Source organism: Strix aluco, chromosome 1, assembly GCF_031877795.1.
Source record: "Strix aluco isolate bStrAlu1 chromosome 1, bStrAlu1.hap1, whole genome shotgun sequence".
Lineage (NCBI taxonomy): Eukaryota > Metazoa > Chordata > Aves > Strigiformes > Strigidae > Strix > Strix aluco.
This window is the reverse complement of record NC_133931.1, coordinates 72,615,545-72,623,918: the sequence shown is the minus strand read 5'-3', so window position 1 is coordinate 72,623,918 and position 8,374 is coordinate 72,615,545.

Sequence of the window (8,374 nt, the reverse complement as noted above, 5' to 3'; positions counted from 1 at the left end):
ACTTGGATACCGTTGAGGAAGTCTCTTCCTTTGTGTCTTTTGCCATTTATTTGTGAGGAGAAGAGCCAGGGGGAAGGAAGAGCAGGGCAATCAGCAGATTATTGCTGTAGCTCAAGAAATTCCTTAAGCTGAGGCTGTTCTCTATCATCAGGCACCAAGTCAAACCAAGACCTTTTTCCATTGCAGTTTCTCTGATTGGAGCTATGTTGTGATTTTTATTGTCCAGGCAAGAAGTAGCGATAGATTTCATAAATAATTTTCAAATTCCTTTGCAAAGACGGTGACAGTTCTCTGTTCATGTGGATTGATTTGTGAGCTGTATTGGGGTAAAAACAGCTTTCCAGCCAATTTTTGAGCCAAGTGTTGAACCTGACTGTTTCTGTCACAATATCCCAGATGTTAAATTTGCACTTGAGTAGTGGGAGAAACAAAGTTGCAGCTGTGGTGACACTGCAAGACTTCTTTAAAAGAAGTTGAAGGGAATCCAGGAGTTACCTGCTGCAAGCCATGGGATGAAATGCTTTCGCAGCCTTTGGTAGGAAATCTGGTTGTCCAGGACAGAAGGGAGGCAAGATGCCAGCAGCAGGTATGAGGCGCTGGGAGCCAGCAGGCATTTGCCAAGGGCAAGTCATGCCGTGCCTAACCCCAGAGACTGCTTGGCTGGCCGCGTGGTACAAGGGCAGAGCGGTGAATACAGAAGCTCACTTGGAGGCACACGAAGGGCAAGGTGACATCACCGAACATCCAGCACGGCTTCCCTAAGGACAAGTTGTGCCAGCACCAACATGAGCCTTGCTTTGAGGATGTGACTGTCGTAGTGGGACAAGGGGAGAGCAATGACTGCCATTGACTCTGACTGAATTCAGCAAGGCCCGTGACACAACCTCCCATGGTCTCCAGATGGGTGAGGCATGGAGAGGGCGGCAGTACCCGGTGGGAGGACCACTGTCTTGTGCTCAGCAGGACAAATCCCACCCATGGGGCAGCTGCTCGGGTTGGTGTGCCTCAGGTCAGTGGTGGCGGGGCTCTTGCTGGTGACCGTCTGAAGTAAAGGCCTGGGTGGCAGTGGGGCAGGCCACCTTCCGCGAGGTTGTGGGTGTCCCTTGGCATCTGGGGAAGGCAGGAGCTCGATGGAAGCCAGGCCCTCTCCTGCCCTCTCCCTCGGGGCTCGGTACAGAAGAGATGGCACCTCTTCACGAGGGGCGGTGGTGGGGGATGGGAAAGAAGGGCCCACACAACCCTTGACCATCAACCAAAGAACTGCTTATTGGTGGGAGATGTTGCAGGTGAGCCTGCGGGAAGTCCACAGACTTTGTTCTCGGTTAAACAGGACTTTCCCCTTGTGAACCTGTGTTGGCTATGACCAGTGACGGCACTGCCTCTCAGATGTTTTTCAGTAACTCCCAGAATGACCTCCATAATGTTACCTGGCACTGAAGTGAGACCGATAATTTGGAAACAAGACATTCCTAGGGTTCAACGCCTTTCTTATGGTAATTTTACTCCATTGAAAAAACTAGTATCAAGTTATTGATGTTATAGCTTAAAAAAACTCAGAAGGCACCGCCAAAGCACAAAGGTGGGCACGGAAACGGAAAGTTTGCAAAAAAGAGCCTCCTACTAAGAGGCAGAGGCCAGGAGGGGTGACAGGAGTGCAGATGCAGTCGCCCCAGTGCCAAATAAGAGAGGATGGAAGCATTTTTATTCTTTTGTTGTTTATTGTTTTGTTTGAGGTGGATCCACCTCCATGGGCTCCGGGCTGTCCTTTGGTGCACTGTTACGCCTGGGCATCTGGTAGGGAGCCGGTGGATCCACCTCCATGGGCTCCACGCCATCGCCTGGTGCACTGCCGTCCCTGGGCCTCACAGCATGTCTCAGCAGATAGCCATGGTGGGGCCCCATGCTGTTCCCCTGGGTGTCCACAGCTGTGTGCTGGACAACGCTGCTTGCATGAGAGCGGTCAGTGGTTCTCATGTCACGAGGGGTAGTGTTGTGCCTCATCCTCCTCTTCCTCTTCTGACTGTCCTCCCTCAGCCTCCTGGAACGTGCCTTCCTCTTTGGTGGTGGCGGTAACCTTCTCTCTGCTGTCACTGACAAAGGTGGGCAGCCACCCGCCTCGCCGCTCCGGCTGCTCCCTCGCAGGCAGACACGCTTGGGCTCCGGGTCGTTCTCCTGTGGGTCTGCAGCCAGGTACCTCTTGCGGTCAGTCTGAGTAGGACATAAATCCAAACACAGAATGAATTATAACAAAAAAAAAAGTATGATGAATGAAAGCATTTCGGGAAAACATCAAGATCTTACGTCATGCTACTGTATAAAATTTCATGGTGCAAATGAAATATAGAATTTAATCCTAACATAGAAAAATATGTAAAGATTTGAGCTTCCATATGAAACAATACATTTATTCTTACCTTTGACTGAAGGATGTTTGAATCATTTGACATAGTTTTGTATCAAACAACTAATAGCTTGCTTTACCATCCTAAATCAGAAGCGACTCCATGCTGATTACTTTTCCCACGGAAGTTCATGCTTCACATCATAGAAAATAGTTCCTGGTTTTTTTCTTTATATGAGGTAATCTTTGAAATTATGATACTTATGCTGCCTTTATTTGTGCTGCGATGGACCCTGATGTCTCCTTTGAGGATCCAGTTTCACTTCCTTGAATTTCTGAGCATGCATGCTCACAGGTGTTTTGGTCAATTTGGTGGACGCAAGATGGTTTAAGGAAGACACAAGAAATGCATTTAACAGGTGTGCAATGGTAGGAAACTCTTAATTCATGGCTCTACTCACCTGAAGAGGGGTGTATTTCTGAAATGTACAGCCTGCCATGAGGGTTACTGCTCTGGTGGCTGCCGTGGAATGTATATCCTTGCACAGGGCCAAAGCTGGCTGTCTTAAGCCAACAAGGCCCCAGCTGTCCTAGGGCCTCCAGAGCTCTATCTTGTAATTTGTTGCATGGCTTTCTGCTGCCTTGGAGCAGAGAAGAGCAGATAAAAAGACAGGATGAGAGCCATGAAGCAAAGGAATAATATAATTTTTATTTGTTTCCCAAACTACCGTACTCTGGTCTCTTAGGCTCCTTATTTATATTCTTAATTTTTGTCATGTTCCCCAGTGCTAAGACTAGAATAAGCTTGAGCATAGGTGTGTAGGACAGGAGCACAGTACCCAAAGTGCAGTGGGAAGCTGAGAATATGTACAAGTAGCACCGAGACCGGGCTGTGTATCTGGAAATGCCTGGAAGCAGCAGCAGTTATTGAAAGCTGCTTATGGAGTTGTTACCCTCACTGTTACCTCATCCAAAACTGTGCTCATGACCACATGCAATAGAGCTGATGGTCTGCCTGGCAGGAACAAAAAACCAAAACGAATCACACTGGGGTCTTGCACTGTTTCTACACCATTCTTTGTGTTGTATTAGTAGCTATAAAAATCTCCATCCATTTCTGCAGCTAGTTCCTCCTCCCTTCAGTATAACTCAGTTTTAAACACTAAGGTACTTGCAATACATGCAGGTGAAAGCTGAGGTCCAAGTATGTACCAACAGCTGTGTGGGGTGTTTTTTGTTTGTTTGTTTGTTTGTTTTTCTTGTGTTCAAGTACACAGAATCATCAAGGTTGGAAAAGACCTTGAAGATCATCTAGTCCAGCCATTAACCTAACACTGACCATTCTCAACTACACCATATCCCTAAGGGCTCTGTTGACTCTACTCTTAAACACCTCCAGGGATGGGGACTCCACCACCTCCCTGGGCAGCCCATTTCAATGCCTAACAACCCGTTCTGTAAAGAAATGCTTCCTAATATCTAGTCTAAACCTTCCCTGGCGCAACTTGAGGCCATTACCTCTTGTCCTATTGCTTACTGCTTGGTTAAAGAGACTCATCCCCAGCTCTCTGCAACCTCCTTTCAGGTAGTTGTAGAGGGCGATGAGGTCTCCCCTCAGCCTCCTCTTCTCCAGACTAAACAACCCCAGTTCCCTCAGCCGCTCCTCGTACGACATGTGCTCCAGACCCTTCACCAGCTTCGTTGCCCTTCTCTGGACACGCTCGAGTAATTCAATGTCTTTTTTGTAGTGAGGGGCTCAAAACTGAACACAGTAATCGAGGTGCGGCCTCACCAGTGCCGAGTACAGGGGCAAGATCACTTCCCTGTCCCTGCTGGCCATGCTATTTCTGACACAAGCCAGGATACCATTGGCCTTCTTGGCCACCTGGGCACACTGCTGGCTCATGTTCAGCCAGCTGTCAATCAACACCCCCAGGTCCCTCTCTGACTGGCAGCTCTCCAGCCACTCCTCCCCAAGCCTGTAGCGCTGCTGGGGGTTGTTGTGGCCCAAGTGCGGCACCCGGCATTTGGCCTTATTGAAGCTCCTACAGTTGGCCTTAGCCCATCGCTCCAGCCTGTCCAGATCTCTCTGCAGAGCCTCCCTACCCTCGAGCAGATCAACACTCCCACCCAATTTGGTGTCATCTGCAAACTTACTGAGGGAGCACTCGATCCCCTCATCTAGATCATCAATAAAGATGTTAAACAGGAGTGGCCCCAAAACCGAGCCCTGGGGGACACCACTCCTGACCGGCCACCAACTGGATTTAACTCCATTCACCACAACTCTTTGGGCCCGGCCATCCAGCCAGTTTTTTACCCAGCAAAGCGTGTGCCCATCCAAGCTGTGAGCAGCCAGTTTTGCCAGGAGAATGCTGTGGGAAACAGTGTCAAAGGCCTTACTAAAGTCAAGGTAGACAACATCCACAGCCTTTCCCTCATCTAATAAGCAGGTCACCCTGTCGTAGAAGGAGATCAGGTTTGTCAAGCAGGACCTGCCTTTCATAAACCCATCCTGACTGGGCCTGATCATCTGGTTGTCCTGCATGTGTTGTATGATGGTACTCAGGATGAGCTGCTCCATCAGCTTCCTGGGCACCGAAGTCAAGCTGACAGGCCTGTAATTTCCTGGATCATCCTCCCGACCCTTCTTATATATGGGCGTCACATTGGCCAATTTCCAATCTGTTGGCACATCCCCGGTCAGCCAGGACTGCTGGTAAAGGATGGAAAGCAGCTTGGCAAGCACCCCAGCCAGCTCCTTCAGCACCCTCAGGTGTATCCCTTCCGGTCCCATAGAATGTGTATGTCTATGTGATGCAGTAGGTCACTATCTCCTCCTGAAGTGCAGGGGGGTCGTTCTCCCAGTCTCTGTCTTCTGGCTGAGGAGGCTGGATTCCCTCAATACAACTAGTCTTGTTATTAAAGACTGAGGCAAAGGCGGCATTAAGCACCTCAGCCTTTTCCTCATCACTTGTTACCATGTTTCCTACTGTGTCTAGCAGGGGATGGAGGCTCTCCCTGGTCTTTCTTTTGCTGCTCACATACTTATAGAAACATTGTCCTTGATTGCTGAAGCCAGATTAATTTCCAGCTGGGCTTTGGACCTCCTGATTTCCGCCCTGCATAGCCTCACAGACTCTTTGTAATCATTGTGAGTGGCTAGCCCCTTCTTCCAAAAGCGGTAAACTCTCCTTTTCTCCCTGAGTTGCAGCCAAAGGTCCCTGTTTAGCCAGGGTGGTCTTCTCTGTCACCGTCTTCTCTTACAGCACCTGGGGACTGCCTGCTCCTGAGCCATAAACACTTCCTTCTCAAAGAGCGCCCAGCCTTCCTGGACCCCTATACCCTTCAGGACCATCTCCCAAGGGATCCTGTCAAGCAGGTGCCCAAACAAGACAAAGTCAGCCCTTTGGAAGTCCGGGATGTCAGTCCTGCTTAGCCCTCTCCTGGCCTCTCTAAGAATAGAGAACTCTATTATTTCATGATCAGTGTGCCCTAGCTGGCCTCCAACCGCCACATCATCCACCAGTCCTTCTCTGTTCACAAAGAGGAGATCCAGCAGGGCACCTCCTCTGGTCGGTTCACTCACCAGCTGCATCAGAAAGTTATCTGCCACACATTCCAGGAATCTCTGGGACTGGTCCCGCTCTGCTGTGTTGTATTTCCAGCAGATGTCTGGGAAGTTGAAGTCTCCCACAAGAACAAGGGCAAGCAATCGTGAGATTTCTCCTAAATGCCTATAGAATATTTCATCCACCTCTCTGTCCTGGGTGAGTGGCCTATAGTAGACTCCTACTACAACATCTGCCCTGTTGGCCTTCCCCCTGATTCTAACACAAAGACACTCCACCCTGTCTTCACTACACTTGTACTCAAAGCAATCACAACAGTCCCTAACATACAGCCCCACCCCACCACCTCTCCTTCCTTGTCTGTCCCTCCTAAAGAGCTTGTAGCCATCAACTGGCGCACTCCAGTCGTGGGAGGCATCCCACCATGTTTCTGTGATAGCCACTACATCATAATTTTCCTGTTTCATCACGACTTCAAGCTCCTCCTGTTTGTTACCCATGCTGTGTGCATTGGTATACATGCACTTCAGATGGGCTGGTGTTTTGCCCCCTTCCCCCTTCAAATCTAGTTTAAAGCTCTGTCAATGAGCCCAGCTAACTCCTGCCCCAAGATCCTCTTCCCCCTCTGGGACAGGTGCATCCCATCTAATGCCAAAAGGTCTGGTGTCCTGTATACCAACCCATGATTGAAAAATCCAAAGCCCTGATGGTAACACCAGTCTTGGAGCCACAAGTTCATCTGTTGAGTTCTCCTGTGTTCTTCTTCAACCATCCCCACAACTGAAGGGATGGAGGAGAACACAATTTGTGCACTCGAGCCCTTAATCAGTTTCCCCAAGGACCTGAAATCTCTCTTCATTGCTTTAGGCCTTCTCCTGGTAATGTCGCTACCTATCTGAAAAACCAGGAGAGGGTAGTAGTCCTTGGGTCTCACTAGAGCAGGGAGTTTTGCTGTGAGGTCCTTGATGTGGGCCCCAGGGAGGCAGCAGACTTCCCTGTGAAGCGGGTCTGGTCTGCATATGGGGCCTTCGACACCCCTCAGAATGGGGTCCCCCACTACAATGACTCTCCTGGGGTTCTTTTTAGAACTGGTTTTTATACCTGGTCCAGAACGACCCGGCCTTGGTGGACCTTGGTCTTCCTCTTTGTTTGTCTCATTTTCTTCCTCCTTCTCTTCTTCATTCAAAAGTTCTGGGGCCCCAAATCTATTGTGAAGGGACACCATGGAGGGTGAGGGAGGTCAGGAGAGGATTTTCCTGCCTCCATGAGCAGGGAGCTGTTTCCAGCCTCCCCCATCTCTTAGGTCCCCTCCTTCTGCCTGGTACGAAGAGGATGAGGGATTACCTGCCTCGTTTGGAGCCTCCATTTGCTCCTGTTGCTTTAGGGGTGCTAGGGTGCTACTCCACCAATCAATTTCCCTTTCGCACTCCCTAATATTTCTTAATCTTTCGACCTCTTCTTTGAGTTCTGCCACCAGGCTGAGCAGGTCATCCAGCTGATCGCAGCACACACAGGTGTTGTCACTGTTGCCCTCCAGCAGGATTGACGGGCTCAGGCACTCCCTGCAGCCTGGGACCTGGACCGCTGCATGTTTGTGTGGCAGCTCCATCTGGGTCGCCACGTTCTTTCTGGTGGTGGTTTTGACGTGAGTGGAGACCACTGCTCAGTCTACTCGTGGAGGACGATAAGATAAAACTAGCTCAGATAAGTTGTAGACCTCGGAGAGGGACTGCGCCCTGTCCGCTCGCCCTGCCTGTTGAACTGACACACCTCACCCTTCTGATGCTCCACGCCCTGTTCGTCACGCTCCTGGTCGCTCGTGCTCCCTGGGTGCTGCTCTTGTACGTGAGGGGCGTGGGGTGTCGTCACTCCAGCCTGCACCCACTCTGAGTCCCCGCTGCCCTCCTTTGCAGCAGCTCACTCTTCCTGCTCAGGGGGGAGACGACTTGAGGCTCTCCCTCTTCCCTGGGCTTCTGCCTTCTCATTTTGCGGTTTTGCCCCAATTTTCAAAAAATTTTCAGAATTTTCAAAAAAGTCATTATTATGTTACTACATCAATTGCTAAAAACCCCACCTTGTATGCTCTAAAGTGAACAAGGTTTGATCCCTTCAGAGAACTGAAGAGATACTAGCTAAAATTGACTGTGCTATACAAATTAGTTGAAGGTGATGAATCTGGTCACAGAACAGTGAGAGGGATGAAAAGTGGAACATCAGCCATATCTCTTTTTACAAGGTGTGAGCTGTCATGCAGGGAGGGTTTGATCACTTTTGCTTTATAGTCAGTAGAACGATCTAAAATTATGCTTAGACGCTAAACAACCATTTCCATTTCAGAGAGTAAGCTGTAACAGAAGTGACTTGAATTACCTACAACCACTGAACATAAGCTTTTGCAGGGTCTGGACGCGTGGTTGTGTTACTGCAGGCCATGTAGCAAGCTGCCAGATGTCAGCTGAGC